Below are 17,523 nucleotides of genomic sequence, written 5' to 3'. Positions count from 1 at the left end.
GGGTACCAGTAGTATTCATGTGATTAAACACACAAAAGCACACACATTTACATCTACTAAATTACTCTATAATTTGGGTTGAGCCAATTCCCTCTAGCACAGGAGTGTCAAACTCACAATGTCATGTGACATGTCACGACATATCGTAACTTTTTTTTCATTGCCAGCAATGAGGTGGGCGTAATTTCGGCATCATGTATCCGGCTTGCGGGCTGGCAGTTTGACACCCCAGCTCTAGCACTTTGTCAGAGGACTATTTTAAACCTACAATTTCTCTATTTCTTTGACCACGAAGAGGTAAATTCATGGTAAAACCAATGGAAGTCAAGTATTGATTTGAAGTAAATTTATGGACACTCCTTTCCTCAAGTTTTGATTTGGTTATTAGAGTTTAAAATATAGGAGGAGAGATGTTTTTGGTTTCTGGGGTGGGGACTACTGGAAAATTAAATAAAAAAAATTAGGCCAGTTTTTGCTAAAAACAAGAACAAAACAAGAATCTTCTAGGACAAATCATTTGAGGCACAGTTTTAAACTTTTATACCATCACTCACCAAATATTGTAGCAATAAAATAAAATAAAATATAAAGTAATAAAATAAAATATAAAATAATAAAATAAAATAATAAAATAAAATAATAAAATAAAATAAAATAAAAAATAAAATAAATAAAATAAAATAAAATAAAATAAAATAATAAAATAAAATAAAATAAAATAAAATAAAATAAAATAAAATAAAATAAAATAAAATAAAATAAAATAAAATAAAATAAAATAAAATAAAATAAAATAATAAAATAAAATAAAATAAAATAAAATAAAATAAAATAAAATAATAAAATAAAATAAAATAAAATAAAACCTCATAGTAAGTGCACCTCCTTCCATATACCAGCAGCCCTGGACATATCTTTGTGTACCATAAATGGCTCTTTTGTGCAGTTCTGGAAAAGAACTCAACAAGCCAAAACCTAGAGCTTATTGTGGCCCATCTGTTTGTTCCCTTTTCTGTTATTATTTTAGAAGAATTTCTTCAGACTTCTGATAACAGAGTGAAGACGAAAGTAAAAATATGATCTACCTACATGTTCATACTGTATCATACATCAGCTACATTTGCACAACATAGTGAGTAACTAGCTAACCATAATTTAGCCTAGTTGACTGATTAGTCCTTTATTTCTTTTGGGTAGTTGGAGAGGGGTATAAATAATCCAATTCTATTTTAATTGTAACTTACACTTTTGAGAGTTCTGTTTGAAAGGTGGTACATACTGTAACTGCCGCATACTGTATGTAAATGTAAGACTGAAATATAAGTATATACTGCAATGTCTTTCAGTAATGTACAGAGGTGTTAATTCCTTAGTATTTAGTCATGCTCAAATAAAACATGTTTTCATAGGAGAAAATTGCCATTAATGGAAATGATATTGATATTTCTGTGTATAAACAGTTGACAAACTTGTTCCAATGATGGATTGTGAAACACTCAAAGACTCTTTGGAGTCCTGTATTAAGGAGGTCTTTCAACTTTTTTGAAGAGTAGCCATTTTTTCCCACCTGACAAATATCAAATATCACAAACAGTTTTTTAAAATATCCCCAACTTCCATAAGTTTATTTTAGGCAAATCCAGCCTCTGGATTTTCTGACAGACTCTAATTTAGTCTCCAAATTGCTAGACCATTCCTCTAAGTAAAAAAAAACAAAAACCATATCCAGATATGCTAAAACCAACATCCCAGGTTGATTTTCCTATGATGTGCTTTGAATAGGTATTGTAGTGGAATATGTGGATGACTTTGAGGAAAAGGGGGAAGAGATGCTGCCTCGGAAACAGACAGAAAGGCAGAAGTCCCCAGTACACAACATTCAGTCCACTTTGTATCAGCACCAAAATAGGATCAGTGACTGGAACTGTAATCTGCCACAAATCAAAATAGTTAAATGTATTCAAAGAATCAAGGGAGTGACACACCGATAAACAAATTTATCTCTTGAGTGGGTGAAAGTTTTAATGTTAATTCAGACTATTCAATAACTCTGTGGTAGAAACAGTTCACAGTTAGTTACCACACAAGTATTTACTTTCCAAATTCCAATCTTTTTGTAAATTAAGTCGTGTCAAATAAAGCGGGCCTGGACTGATCATAGTTTTTAATTTTGGTTTTTTATTGGTTTAAACTGTTCTTATTTCTCATATTGTTTAATCCTCTTTTAATTTTTGTATTTATATCTGTTAACTTTTTATTGTTGTGAGCCACCCTGAGTCCTCAGGGAGAAGGGCGGCATATAAATTTAATAAACCTAAACCAAATAATATCTATCTGATCTTCCTTTTAAAAATATATTTTGGGTAATCTGGGCAGTTGTCTCATGCAAACGTAATGTGATACATAGTGGTGTACTCATAAATGCTTGCAAGAATTCACAGAAAATGTATTCTTGTAAATTAATGTATACTTCTCTCTTATTTCTCCTTTATATAACTAACACATTTACTTACTTTTTTTTCATGGAACAGAAGATGCGTCTAGGAGATAATCTTCATATGTTTTTAATGGTTTTTAACGCTCCTTTTAAAATGAGTAGAATGGTACTCCATTGATGTAATAATAGATCCTATCAAGCTTTTAGGCATTCGTTTACTGATGGTGGCCATCTACAAACAAATAGCACAGAAGAGAACAATAATGTGATGTCACTGCTAATCAAACATCTAGTTTCCATTTCACATGAGGCAAATTGTTGCCATTAGTGCAGTCAGTTCTTTTTATAAATACAAAATAGGACTGGGTCACAATCTAGATCCAAAGAGGAACAGATTCAGAGAGCGTTCAGTGTGTGGGTAGCCCTTATCAGTAACTCCTTCAACCAAATATATCTTCCTGGGATTGCACTGCAGTTGAGGAAAGCACTTGTGCAATCCTGGGAAAAGAGATGGATTTTTGACGGAATCAGTTCTATGCAACTCAGTCCACTGTGTACTGAGACGAATGCAATGCATTGAATTTAAGAACCATTTGTACCTGTGCTGTTTGTATAACTACTAGCTTTCACTTTTTATACGTTGGAACGCCAGCTTCCAACTGCCAGCCATGTTTAATAAACCTAAACAAGATTATGATGGGAAAGGCCAATTGACAATATGCTTTTGGAGCAATCCAGAATTCCTTTGCACAGAGCAAAAGCTTACAACAGCTAAAGAAAAATGGTGTTGTATGACTGCCACCAAGTGTTCTTTAGAGAGTGTCAAGGTCTCTATAATATCTGAGGATAATATCTCAAAGGGTAGGAAAAAAAGATTATTAGATATATTATTATCCCACAAGGCAGATCACTTAAGACTGACAGGCATGCAAAGTCTGTACCTTTCTCCTCACTTATTTCTTTTTGTATATCCTGCTATGATATTTCTGTATCTGTCTGTCCAGCTTTCTCTAGCTTTTAGTTCAACATTTGCTCTCAAACAGTGCAGAGGCTATTTGTTTTAGACCAGAAATACTGTATATTGTATTTTTCCCTTTGAGAATTAATGGGTGCGATGAGATATTTGTATCTCCTAAGGACAGAAGGCTCAGAATGAACTAAGAAGTGCAACAAACGTCAATAATATTAACAATAATAAAGTTTATTTCAAGATGTAAAAAAAAAAACAAGAAAAAAGTCAAGGAAATAATTGGTCCACTAATGGAAGAAGATGGCAAGGAAATGGTGGGCAGCAAGGAGATCGTAGACTTGCTTAATTCTTTCTTTGCATCTGTCTTCGTGCAAAACGAAAAAATAGACCAACCTACCAAAAACAGAACATAAAAGACAGACTAGGAATACAAATTAAGACAGGCAATAAAGTGGTAAGAGAACACATGTCCACTCTAGATGAGTTCAAATCAAAAGATAGATTGTATCCCAGAGTTCTGAAAGAGCCGGCAAATGCAATGTCAGAACCGTTGAACCATCCCATAGCACTGGGGAACTACCACCCGGGAATTACTACCAAGACTGGAAAAGAACTGACATGGTTCCCATCTTCAAAAAAGGGAAAGACTAATCAGCCTGACATCAGTACCTGGGAAGATCCTGGAAAAGATAATCAAGCAACAGATCTGCAAACACCTGGAAGCAAGCAAAGTTATAACCAGAAGCCAACACGGGTTTGTCAAAAACAGATCATTCCAAACAAATCTTATTTCATTCTTTGACAAAGTGACCAAATTAGTGGGCCAACAAAATGCAGTGGGTATAGTATACATGGATTTCAATAAGGCATTTGACAAAGTAGACCACACAACATACTTCTTGATAAGCTAAAAAATGTGGACTAGACATCATCATTACCAGATAGATTTGTAACTGGCTGACAAACTGCACTCAACATGTAATTCTTAATGGAACTACAACTATTTGGAGAGAAGTAAACAGTGGATACCCCAAGGTTCTCTTTTAGACCCAGTACTCTTCAATATTTTCATAAACTATTTAGACGAAGGAATAGAAGGGGAACTCATCAAATGAACACCAAACTTGCAAGAATAGCCAACATCTCAGAAGAGAGGCTTAAGATCCAGAAGGATCTCGGCAGACTTGAACACTGGACCTTATCTACTGGTAACAAAATAAAATTCAGTGGTGAGAAAAGTAAGGTTAGGCAAGAAAAACCAAATATACAGAATTGGTGGAACCTGGCTTGATAGTCACAACTGCAAGAGGGATCTAGGAGTCCTAATAGACAACCACTTAAATATGAGCCAGCAGTGTGCTGCAAACACCAAGAAAGCCAATGCAATCTCTGTTAGGCTGAGTTAACAGAAGAATAGAATCAAGATCACATGAAGTGCTAGTATTGCATTATAAAGCTTGGTAAGACCACACTTGAAATACTGCCTCCAGTTTAGGCCACCACAATATAATAAAGACATTGAGACTCTGGAAAGTGCAGAGAGTGCAACAAATATGATTAGGGGGCTGGAGGCTAAGACATATGAAGAATGATTGCAGGAATAGAGTTTATGATCATGATCATGTTGATAAATAGTACAGAAATTCAAAAGAATTAAAAGTGGGCTAAAAGCAAAAAATATTCATTGCAAATAAATGTTAACTGGTTTAAGTACTCCATGTAAAAATAAATAGATGGACTGATAGACACGTTATTCCATAGCATATAACAGTAACAAATAAACCAAAAAGCTTGAGATAGACATTGTTTCTATATGTAAGTATCACATGTAAGTGAGAAGGATCCAGAATCCCTTTGTGGTAACTTTTATATTTTCAAAATTGTCATTTTTATGTATGCAATTCCTTAGTGTTAACAGGAGACACATTATTTGGTTAAATGGATACGCTTGGCTCCAGAGACTGTTTCTCAATTACAAGAATATTAGTGTGAAACTTAAATTAAAACTTAGAAATGTTCCTCTGTTATAAACAAAATATTCCCTTTGGCAATTAAAAAATATTGTGATTTTAATTAAAAGAGCTTATGAGCTTATCAGAGAAATAGCAGATTTTCAGCCATGCTAATTATTTTTATACATTTGCTATTTAGATTTGCAAATTACTCGATGGTACATTTAATTGCTTTTAAGGGATATGATTATTTCATTTCATTATTTCATACAGTGCTTGAAAAAAATATTATTCTTTCTGTCTCTGTCTTTGTCTCTCTCTCACACACAAACTTATTTATACCTGACATGAAATAACATGTAGGTTGCCTACTTGCAATAAACCAAGGTGTCAAAGAATCATTAATTATCTCAAAGCCCTGGTCTATACTAATGGGGAAAGGAAGTAGTGGCAATTTGCCTTGTGATAATAGTTGTGTGTACTGGTTCAGGCATTGGATAGAAATGGGTAGATTGTGAGTTCTAGTTCCAACTTGGGCACAAAGCCAGTTGGGTGACTTTGGGCCAGTCACTTTCTCTCTCAGCCCTAGGAAGAAGGCAATGGCAAACCACTTCAGAAAACCTTTGCCATAAAAACCGCAGGAACTAGTCCAGGCAATCACCAGCAATCACCAATGATCACAAGAGAGAGAGAGAGAGAGAGAGAGAGAGAGAGAGAGAGAGAGAGAGAGAGAGAGAGAGAGAGAGAGAGAGAGAGAGAGAGAGAGAGAGAGAGAGAGAGAGAGCGCACCTTGCAAGCAGTTAGAGCACAGGGGATTTTAAATCAATAAATATTTGCCTTGATATTTTCTTTTATTTCTAGCAAAAGAGCCTTTACATTCTGATAAAGCTTAAAACTTCTCTCTCTTTCTCTTTCTCTCTCTCTCTCTCTCTCTCTGATACTTCTTTTTTCCCCCAAAGAAGAGAGTTTAGAGAAGTGAGAAATATTTGTTACGAGATATTTGAACTGACCTCTTGAAAAGGACTTTTCAAGAGGGACAGGCCACCCTGCATGTTGCTCATTCCAGCTTAAAGTTCAGTGCAATTTTAATCAAGTCTAACAATTTTCCGATTGTAGCAAATTATGAGAAAGAGTGTATATATCTAATTTTACATATATTAACTTCAGCGAGAATTGTAATCACCCAACATTGGAAAAATGAAGATTTACCAACAGAGGAGGAAGAGTTAATTAAATTTTATTTAGATTGTGCAGAAATGGATACATTGACATTGAAAATGAAAGAGAAAGAAGATTCAGTATACTTTAGAACATGGGATACCGTTTATCAATGGCTAGAAAAATGAAGTAGAGAGCAAGGAATTTAACATGTATTTCTAAATTAAATGTTGGAACCAGACAGTATGTTGCTGATAAAACATTAAGCATTTGTTGTTATAAAAATAATAAAAATATATAAGACAAAAAGAAGATATCATGTTGGGGGAGACCAAGTACACTATTGGAACTCCTTGGAGAAACGTTAAGGTGGACATGCATAATATAAACTGTTAAAATGGAAATAAAAATAATATATACAGAAATAATAAATATTTGAGCGGCTACCTCAGTTGGTGTGAGAGGACTAGTCTGCAGGCATAGGAATTTAGGATTAGAATGTAAAACCATAAAGCACGTATATAGGAGCCTGTCTGGCTTTCAAATTTGATGCCTTTTCTCCCTTGGAATTTTATTGTTGTGATACCTAAAGCATTGTAACTACAGTAATACTGTTATCAAAGCCTCCTTCATTAAAACATTTCAAGCAAACAAATTATAAGGGGACTTTGGTGCCTCTTTTCCCTGGTGCAGCACTCTCAAAAGGCTCTGTGGCCAACTGTGGCAAAGTGAAATTTAGAAAATGTTTTCCTGTTTTCTGTATGAAATTAATTAGAAAGCATATTAAACAAATGGTGAGTTTAATTAATTTTGCTGACTCTAGACGGAGAAACTCATTATTTCTAGGAACAATTATAATCTCGACTAAATAAAGGTAACTCATCCCAAGGTCACTTTCAACTGCAAAATCATCTTTTGCTAATGCGTTAACACTGGCAAGCGTTTTGATTAGAATTATTTATGTACACATTAAAAGAATAATAACTTTGGATATTTAATAGAAAGCAACACCAGCAGTAACAGCCACCATTATCTACAAGTAAAGTCAAAATCACTAGCAAGAGACATTCTAAAGTATTCTCAGGCATCTTGAGAATATAATAAAGGCATAAAAACAGAGACTTCTGTTTCAGGGAGAAATAGGTTCTGAGGAAAATGTGAAGCAGTTTTCAGCATAGCATGACAACAAAATGTAATCAAGATTCAAAATTCTTTGTATCTGTGAATTCGGTTCATACGTGCTAGAATCAGATTTATCTTTCACCTCCAATGGGGAGGTGAAAATAGTTAGGTAAAAATAGCCTAACATGCTAAAGTGTCTTTGTGCAAATGAATACAGTATGCTTCTCTGTAAACTGTTTTATAGAGTTATGCTGTTTTGCTTCATGCATGCTTACAGATAATCTTTAGGTTATGACCACTTGTTCAGTGGACCATTCAAAGTTAAGACAGCACTGAACATGGGGACTTGTAGCTGATTCTCAGAGTTCTGGTTGTCAAATGATCACAATCTAGGCATTTGGGTGTCTGTCTCGCAATTATGTTAATGCAAGGAAGTATGGTCACGTGATTATGATTTCCGATGTTCCCTGCCAACTTCTCACAAGTAAAGTCAACCAGGAAGCCAGCAGGAATTTGGAAGTTGATCCTAGTCCTGCTGTTTTTTCACCTGCCCACATTTCTTAGCACCTGCCCATGGACTTCCTGTGCCAACATTCCATACACCAGAGGTCCCCAACCTTTGGGCACCAGGGACTGGTTCCGTGGAGAGAGTTTTTTCCATGGACCAGAGGGGGCGTGGTTTTATGTGCTGCTGCATCTCATGGATGGGCCTTTGCTTGTTTGTGTGGACCAGTTGCTGGCATGCCACAGACCGGTACTGGTCCACAAACTGGGGGTTAGGGACCCCTGCCATACACTCATCCACCGGCCTGCTTGCCTAAGAGTGCCACCTCTTCCTGCTTACATACCTACACAGACCTGAGGTTGCTAGGCAATGCCATCATGTGACATTGAACTTTGTAGCTGCATTGCTTAGTGATGGTCATAGCAGTCCCAACTGCCACTGTAACCGGAAGACTTTCTATAGTGATAAATCCACACATTTAAGGGAACTGATTCCCAGCAGGGATACCTGGGGAAGGGGGACCAAAAAGTCAACATGGCAATGGCAATTGAAGCCCTACCTACAATCATGCTCATGTAGCACACAAAAAGGGGGCAATGCTTCAGTCCTGGATTCCACCCAATTCTAATTTTAATTAGAATAATAATTGTATTATAATTCACCTAAATCTATTGCCAGCAAGTAACCTGTAGAAAACATTACATTCACTGAATGGCATTTTTGTAAAGGTTTTAATATGTTAAAAAGGCAGAGCTGTGGCAGTAAATGGTTCCTTATAATTTTCTCAGGTCAGCTGTAGCTTTAAAAAGTTAGTGTTTTCTCATTATTTTGGAATGAAAACATATTATTTATATTCCTTCTGAGAGTTTCAATTATTTTTCTGGCATTATGATTCAAGGCATATAAATATTATTTATTTATTACACTTCCAGGCATAATCAAGTAATACAGAGCAGTCAAAAACTTCAGGCAAGCAGCTCAAAACATGTTATTTTGGCCAGTTTTTAATGAGGATCACATTTTATTTTTCTTGTTTTACTGAATTATTTTTTTCCTCAGTTTGAATGCATTAAATTGATGGTCACAACGTGTAGTAGGAGGGGTTTTTTGGTAACTTTTTCTGTTACTTCTTTTGTACAAGCTATTTTTCAATTTATTTGATAAAATGCAGAAGATGAAGTCTTAATTTAAAAGCATTTTCCATAAACTTTATTTCATTTTCCTCTCAGGGCTGGTTCTAAGTCTAGATTCTCTAGGGCACCAAATTTTAGGGGGTGCCAAAATTGAATCGATTCTTAAAATATACAATATGAGTATAAAATCTGATTGTCTTTATTGCTTTAGAGCAGGGCTCTTCAAACTTGGCCTTTTAATGACTTGTGGAATTCAACTTCCAGAATTCCTCAGCCAGCATGCCTGGCTGAGGAATTCTGGGAGTTGAAGTCCACAAGTCATTAAAAGGCCAAGTTTGAACAGCCCTGCTTTAGAGGGTGGGAGGGAGGGAGGGAGGGAGGGAAGGAAGGAAGGAAGGAAGGAAGGAAGGAAGGAAGGAAGGAAGGAAGGAAGGAAGGAAGGAAGGAAGGAAGGAGAGATGAACCAAATCATAGGTAGTGCCAGAATATGACTTTGCTTTGGGTACTGGCTTTGTCTGTGCAGTAGACTGAACATTAGAAGCCATACCTACATCTTTCTATCCAAAACTGAATGCAGCATATTATTTTTTGCAGGCAATAAGAAAGAAATGGCTACTGAGGAGAAGCAAGCTCTGGATGAAATAGTGCCTCCATCAGAGAGTGGGGAAAACTTGAAAAAAATCCCCCCCCTCTTTTGAATAAGCCTTTTTCCTTTAGCATCATTGCTGAGGCTCTTCTGCCTATCTTGTTTATATAGTACATTTTCCTGCTAGATACTGTAATTCTTTACCTCCTTTCTGTAGTACAGTGGTGTGGGAAAGTGAAGGGAACTCATAAGGATGCCATTTAGAATTGCTGTTAGTTTCCTTCGCTTCACTTCTTTCGTGTGCTGCAACCTCCCGCATTATTTGTAAGTTAGGCAAGCCTTTCCTTCAAAGTTTTCCTTCATCAATTAGGCAGTCCTGTTCAAAAACTCAAAGGGGATGAATTGCTTTTCCTCTGTTAATGTTCCCTAAGATTTTTTAAAACACTTTGATCTTTCAACGCAAAATTCAACTGCTTGCTCTCCTCAGATCAAATTATATTTCTCTTTCAAATTCTTTTCCTCCATTCCCACAAGATCTTTCCTTTCTCTTTCGTTTTACTAATGTCACCAAAGGGCTTTCCTAAAATCCTCCAGGTACTCTCTTTCCTTGCATTGGCACAAGGAAGTTCCAAGTTTGTAACAATCTCATTCTCTGCTTCACCAAGAAATAGATTAACTCAGTAGAACTGGGCCCAATGCAATCTATTCATTGCATTGCCTGCTTTTTATGTCTTAAAGACAAGTTATCTTTCCAGATATTTTGCAACTATATTGATTGAGAATGATCAGTGTTGTATTTGGAGGGCACAAGTTGAGATAGATAAGGAAGACATCAGTGCGTTGAGTTCAACTAAGAATAGACTTGAATTTCAGGCTATATTTTTAGTATAGCAATTACAAGGCAAGCTAACAAATTAAATATCCAAAAGAAGCCTCTTGCAGTTACAGAAAGGGATTCTAACAGTTAAATTTTGACAGTTGAACCACTGAGGCCTCCTATCCTTCAATGGTTTTTATTAATGTGTTCATGTTCTGCTTCTTTATGGCTTTGTACTTCTATTTGTATCATAAAGGCATATAGACACCTGCTTATAAAATCAAAATCTTCCTATGATTAGTCAAAGCACATTTTGTGGTTCTGGTATTTTGTTCTGCAAGAAGAAGGCTGTACTCACATTTCTCACAAAAGTCAGTTTTGATTCTTCCTTTGTTTTTTCCTTGAGGGGAATGGGTAGCTCATATTCTCCGTTTATCACTAAATGCACATCCGAGGAAAACAGACAAGTTGATTTATATCAGCTTCATATGACTTGGGTTTGGGTGTCTTTCCCTCATTAGCTATACCTGGTTGTGGCTTTGTCAGCTTTTGGAAGGCATTTGAGTTGTGTCAACTCCCACAACTGGTGCCTTATTTCCGGCAGATGTCCCAGATGTGAGCCTCTGGTATTCCACCACAAAAAAACAGTTCTGTAAAATATGCTTGCTCTAACCTGTCCATGGAAGTGATTTAAACTTAGCTGTGCTTTTATAGAACCTGCCCAATTGATGGGGGCAGAAGGCTATCCACTAGATATTTTTTTGTGGTTTGGCAAAATGACTTCACTTGAAAAAAATAAAATAAAATGTGAGGATGTATCTTTCTTAGGTTGTATTTTTCTTAATCTTCCTTAAGATTTGGATGGTTTAATCATTATAGTTCTTGAGTGTCCTATCTCTATCTCCATTCTCTACTTTGTGGCCTTAGTTCTGGACTGAAGGACTGCTTGGCAGAAACAAAGCAAGTTTGATCTTGGACTCTTGGGAAAGTGACTATCATTCATCATTATTGAGCAAATTCTTAATTGGTTTCTGACCAGAATTGAGCTGCAGTCAATATAAGTAGTCTGTAGTGGTTGAATCTAACAGCATTTGGCATATGTTTGACACCACAATATATGCACAAAAGTACTGGGACTGGTATAATGATATCATAATGCTTCTTTCAGCAGTCTAAATCTACTTGATTCGCTTTCCTTGGTTGAACCTTGGTAGTTTTTCTCTCTTGGCTGATCAAGTTAATAATAAATTAATTTATAATTTTGGAAACATTGCTAATCATAACTTGGATCATTCTTACGTATCCTCTCCATCTTTCATTCCCATTTCATTGGCGGGCTGTAAAAGTATACAACTGTCACTGATGATATCTACTGAGAAATCTGTAGCAATGCAACTTTAAATGCTACAGAATAGGATAAAGGAAGAAGAGAAAACAGGAATACAGGGCATTTAAGAGCATTTAAGAGAAAGAGATTTGGTTTGCGTGAACTCTGTGACTAAGAAATTCAGGGCAGCTTGATTTTCTATTTGTTCAATATTACAACCAAAGTACAAGGAAGGAAGGGAGCGAGGGAGGGAGGGAGGGAGGGAGGGAGGGAGGAAGGAAGGAAGGAAGGAAGGAAGGAAGGAAGGAAGGAAGGAAGGAAGGAAGGAAGGAAGGGTTTCTCAAAGCACATGAGACAACTGGAGAAATCTTTTGGTAACAAATGAATATTTTGTTTATTGAGTCAACAATGAACAAATATAACGTTTATTTATTTATTTATTTATTTTATTGGATTTGTATACCGCTCTATTCCCGTTTGACATTTGCTAATGTCTGTGGATTTTCTCTCTTGTTTCCTAAAAATACATTTTCCTGCATTGTGCTTACAGCATTAAGACTCAGAAATCTACATCCCATTGTTGAAATTTATCAAGGATCAGAGTGGAGGTCCTGGTCTTCTTGTGTTTCTTGCCTAAAATTTTTGAGTTGTGTGGTTAATATATAATAGTTAATAGTGTCTAAACCTGGGCTATACACTTAGTCTATCCATATGTGAACCATATTTAAATGGAAGCGGTTCAAGAGGTAATACTAGTTAGTTTGAAAAAATATGTGTTTGACAGATCTTATGGAGATCTCATCATCTCCTGAGGTTATTTGGAGGAAATTTGTGCTGCTGACCCAGAGCAAGTGAAGAATTATCTCAAAGGTGCTTTTTCAAAAGGCAACTGGAATTTGTTTTTCCTTAAAGATGTTTCACTTCTCATCCAAGAAACTTTTTCAGTTCTGATTTGAACTTTTGAAAAAGCACCTTTGGGACATCCTTGACCTGGATGACTGAGAATCTCCAAACACATGAAAACACATGAAAAACATTATCTGCAATATCAGTTCTTCCCCCAGCAGCCTGGATCCCTGGTCTTCTTGGTTGGTGAAGGCTCTAGAGAGGTAACAGGAGGCTGGATCAGGGCAATAGTGATGGTATCCTTAGGAGTGCAGCTATCAAACCTGCCTTGAAGGAGAGAGTGGTACACTTGCTCCTCAAGAAACCATCATTCTTCCTGGCAACTTTGGACAACTGTTGCCCATTCTCCAACCTCCCCTTCTGGGGGAAGGTTCTTGAGAAGCTGAGCTCTGCAGGAAACAGATCTTCTGGACACTTTTTCATACTTCTTCCAAGGTATATTTCACAACATATAATTATCTCATTGCTTATTTAAAGGCCTTTTATATGGAAAAGCAAATATAGCATTTTAAATAAATTAATACATTGACAAGGCTTCTCTTATGCCTGATAGGCATTTTGGCATTCCTGGTCTCCCACTGTTGATACCTAATAATTGATGAGCCCCACTTGTTGGTCTGTCCCACTTGTTCTGGCAGAAGTGACTGGCTATGGACCTGTTTTTCAGGAAATTTCAGCAGGCAGGGTCTAGGACAGGGGTCAGCAACCTGAAACAGTGAAAGAGCCCACACAAAAGGAAAAACTGGAGCCGCAAAAAATGTGTGCGCATGCGTGTACATGTGCACATGCGCAGAACAGGGTTTGACTGAAGAGTGGAGCCAAGGCGAGATATGCACCTACCCTGCATATTTGAATTGATTGGTTGAACTTTTTTAGTCCCCCCCTTTTTTGGGGAACTACACGTAGCAGAAGACTGGGAGCCGCAGGAGACGGCTGAAAGAGCCGCATGCGGCTCCGGAGCCGCGGGTTGCAGACCTGTGGTCTAGGATAAGAGCCTTTTCTGCCATGGCTCCTGCCTTTTGGAACATCTTATTGGAACATCTTATTGAATGAGATCCATTCCAAGTTTTCTGGTGGGTATGTTTAGTTTTTATTCAACTCTTGTAATTTTAATTGTTTTTATATTTGTGTTTTATTGTATTCTAAGCTGCCCAGTCACTTTGGATGGGTGCCATATAAATTCATAAAATTGTTTTAAAAATAAAGCACCAAGCAATATAAACTGCAAGGTGAGGATAAGAGGAGTAGGTTAAATGATGAGTTAATAGAACTGAATCCTTTCATTCTAATAGTCTAGAAAAGTATACTTAAGTGAAGTGCTGCTTTTCTTATGCCAGCTTGCTCCCCCCCACTGACATGGCTAAACTGGTCTGAAAGGCAAAGTATTTGGGAAGTGCCTGTATTTATCTGAATTTGGCTTTGAATTTTCCATTAAGTTAATGCTATGTGTTAAACAAAAACCAATTGGCTAGATATGTGCATTGTATTAAAACACTAATTTAAAATCATAATGGTTGAGTTCACACCACATGTTAAGTTAAAAACCAAATGAAAATACCTTATGTCATAATGTTTAATTATCTGTAGATTTCTTGAGATTTATTCGCTCGGTTTATCTGTAAGGCAAAGTTCAGTTACTTAAAACCGAGCCAAGCTAAATATAAAAATATTTCAATTCAGGAAGGATATACTTTTCACTGAGACATGCACACATTTCCTATGCATTACATGCATAAAATTTACTTTTCATGATTTCAGAATAATGATGCTGTTGAAGGGACTGCATGCTACTCACTAAAATGAAAACTAGAAAAGAAAAAAAAAGCAAACTCTATTCAAATACTGACATCTGCTGGTCAAAGGCATGTCTTAATTTCTTTGGCTGGTATGGGAAGGACATTACATTACATTACATTGGTTGTATAGTTATATCCAAGGTTTTCTTCTGAAGGGTAAGAGGCATACATGGGAGAAGAGTCCCGATTCCTTCTGAAAATAAGTGAGTCAAAAGAAATAGTGTCTGCAGATCACCCAATAAGCTCTTTGAGAGAACTGCATGATGACAAAGATTTCATCAGAATCCTGAAATGCTGCTGTCAATCATTGGAATTGAGATTCAAATATATCTTACTATATTTCTTGACTGCAGAAATTCCCCAATTTCCCTGAAATCTGCAGCAAGGGTGGGATAAAAAAAAAGCACCTCCTAAAATTTTTGGAGATCCCTAACAATCAACATATATAACAACGAAACAGTGATTGGCCCTGCTAGCCCTAGAGAGTAACAAGCACAAGCTACAGACCGAGTTGTAACCAACATGCAAATGTTGAATGTTTGTAAAAGAAGTCCATTGCCATCTGTAAAATATCTTTTCATCTAAAATAGCACTTCATGCAGAAACTGAGGATTTGCCTACTATAGAAGAATGGACATTTAAAAGTTTCTAACCTGGCAGAAATGGCGAAAATCTCAGCATATTTGAAAGACCATTCGCAACAAAGATATATTTTGGAATGGAGAAGATGGATTGATTATATCCAGAATAAATATGGGACCAAAAAGTTTTATTTAGCATTTGAATGAGTATTAGATTTAGAAGATTTGTTATTATTTAGTTATTTTTAAGAAGACTTAAAGTGCGATAGGACTTAAAGTATTATTATAGTTAGTTTGCATATTATAGTTTAAGATTTTTAGGGTCAATACCCTGTATTTGCTCTGGGAAGTCGGGGGGGGGAGGGAGAGGGAGGGGGAATTGGGTGGGGGTGGGGGGATGGGTTTTTATGTTTTTTATGTTTAAAATGTATCTGTAAAACTCTTTAATAATAAAAAAGAAACTGAAATTGTAGATTGAGGGGGGAAAACTAGGTAAAAACAAATTTATTTTTTTAAAACTGCAGACAGTGGAAATAAGGTGACAAAAACATACTCTGTTCATTTGTGGATGATAAAAACATAGCACAATTTAAAAATGCATATTAAACAATGTCAAGGTTTAAATGTCTTAATGTATTAAATTGCATTCCAGTGTACCCTTTATTTTGGCTGTTCTTTATTTTCTCACATTTCACAGATACTCTTTATACAAAAGTTTTAAGTGTCAAAAGAAATAATCTTCTACACTCAAGCGAGATGAGGAAAAGATTATAGCAGCTCTCTCTTTTGTACACATTTACATTTGAAGCCTCTCAGAAAGCATTCCAGTAAGTAGTTACAGGTAGTGATGTGATTCTGAATGTTTATTTACTATGATTCTTTCCCCCCCTCTGGCAATAAAGTCAAAATAAAAGGAGTTCCATTGTTTCCCTGTTGAATCATTTCTAGAAATGGAAGCTCCTTTTTCCTTCAACCCACAAAAAAGTTTAAAGAGACAATTAGAAAGCAGCCTTTGTAAGCATGTTTGGAAACTCCATGGAATTCAAGGTGTTATAGGTTTCTGGCTTAAATGAAGATGAGTTTTGTTTTGCATAAACTATGTATAGTCAGTTAATTGTCTTTTCATAGTTTCAGTCATCCTTATCAGCCACACATTTATCTCCAATGGTTTATTACAAACAGGAGAATCAATCTTTTAAGGTGTCTAAAATAGGTAAGAAAGAAGGCCTCACCTTCAATTTTGAAAGGTACATCAGCTTAACAAAAGTCAGTATTGTTGACTGTTGTGACAATCTATTGTTGACAGATTGTGACAATCGAGGTTTAATCAGAGATTGGAGATCTTCATGTAAGCTACACATACTATTTCTCATTAAGGAAAGGCATCAGGATTTTAAAATAGATACATTTATCTTATTACTATGACGATATTTGTTATATGCAGGTGGGCTTGAATTCATCAGCCTCATTACAAATATATTTGCCATAGAAACAGATAAAATAAGATCTTGTGAATGTATATAAAATTAACAAATGAAAATTAAGTATAAGCTATTCAATTTTAGGGGACGCGGTGGCTCAGTGGGTTAAGACGCTGAGCTTCTCAATCAGAAGGTCGGCCATTTGGCGGGTCAAATCCCAAGTGCCGCGTAACAGAGTGAGCGCCTGTTACTCGTCCCAGCTTCTGCCAACCTAGCAGTTCGAAAGCATGTAAAAATGCAAGTAGAAAAATAGGGACCACTACGGTGGGAAGGTAACAGCGTTCTGTGCGCCTTTGATGTCTAGTCATGCTGGCCACATGACCACGGAGACATCCTCAGACAAACGCTGGCTCTTCAGCTTTGAAACGGAGATGAGCACCGGCCCCTAGAGTTGGAAATGACTAGCACGCATGTGCGGGGGAACCTTTACCTTTACCTTATTCAATTTTATTATTATAGAATGTTTTTCTTTATGCCTAAAGAGATTTAAAAATAAATTAAAGTGAAAATGTTTTATGTCTAGTTATTTAAAATAATATAGATAATTTGTTTTATATTAGTTCTTAAATCTTCCTGATAGGATGTATGACTACATATACCAGACGTCTTCAGGGATAAAATTAAAATATAATCCTAATAACATTTTTTTAAAAAAATACAGAAAATGCTATTGATCAGGAATTGCATCATTAAGCATTACAGAAATCATTAAATTCTAAGCCAACAATGATGTTTCAAAAAAAAAAGTTGCC

Source organism: Vipera ursinii (genome assembly GCF_947247035.1).
Source record: "Vipera ursinii genome assembly, chromosome: 2".
Classification (NCBI taxonomy): Eukaryota; Metazoa; Chordata; class Lepidosauria; order Squamata; family Viperidae; genus Vipera; species Vipera ursinii.
The sequence above is the reverse complement of the archived record's forward strand: the minus strand, read 5'-3'. Positions refer to the sequence as shown.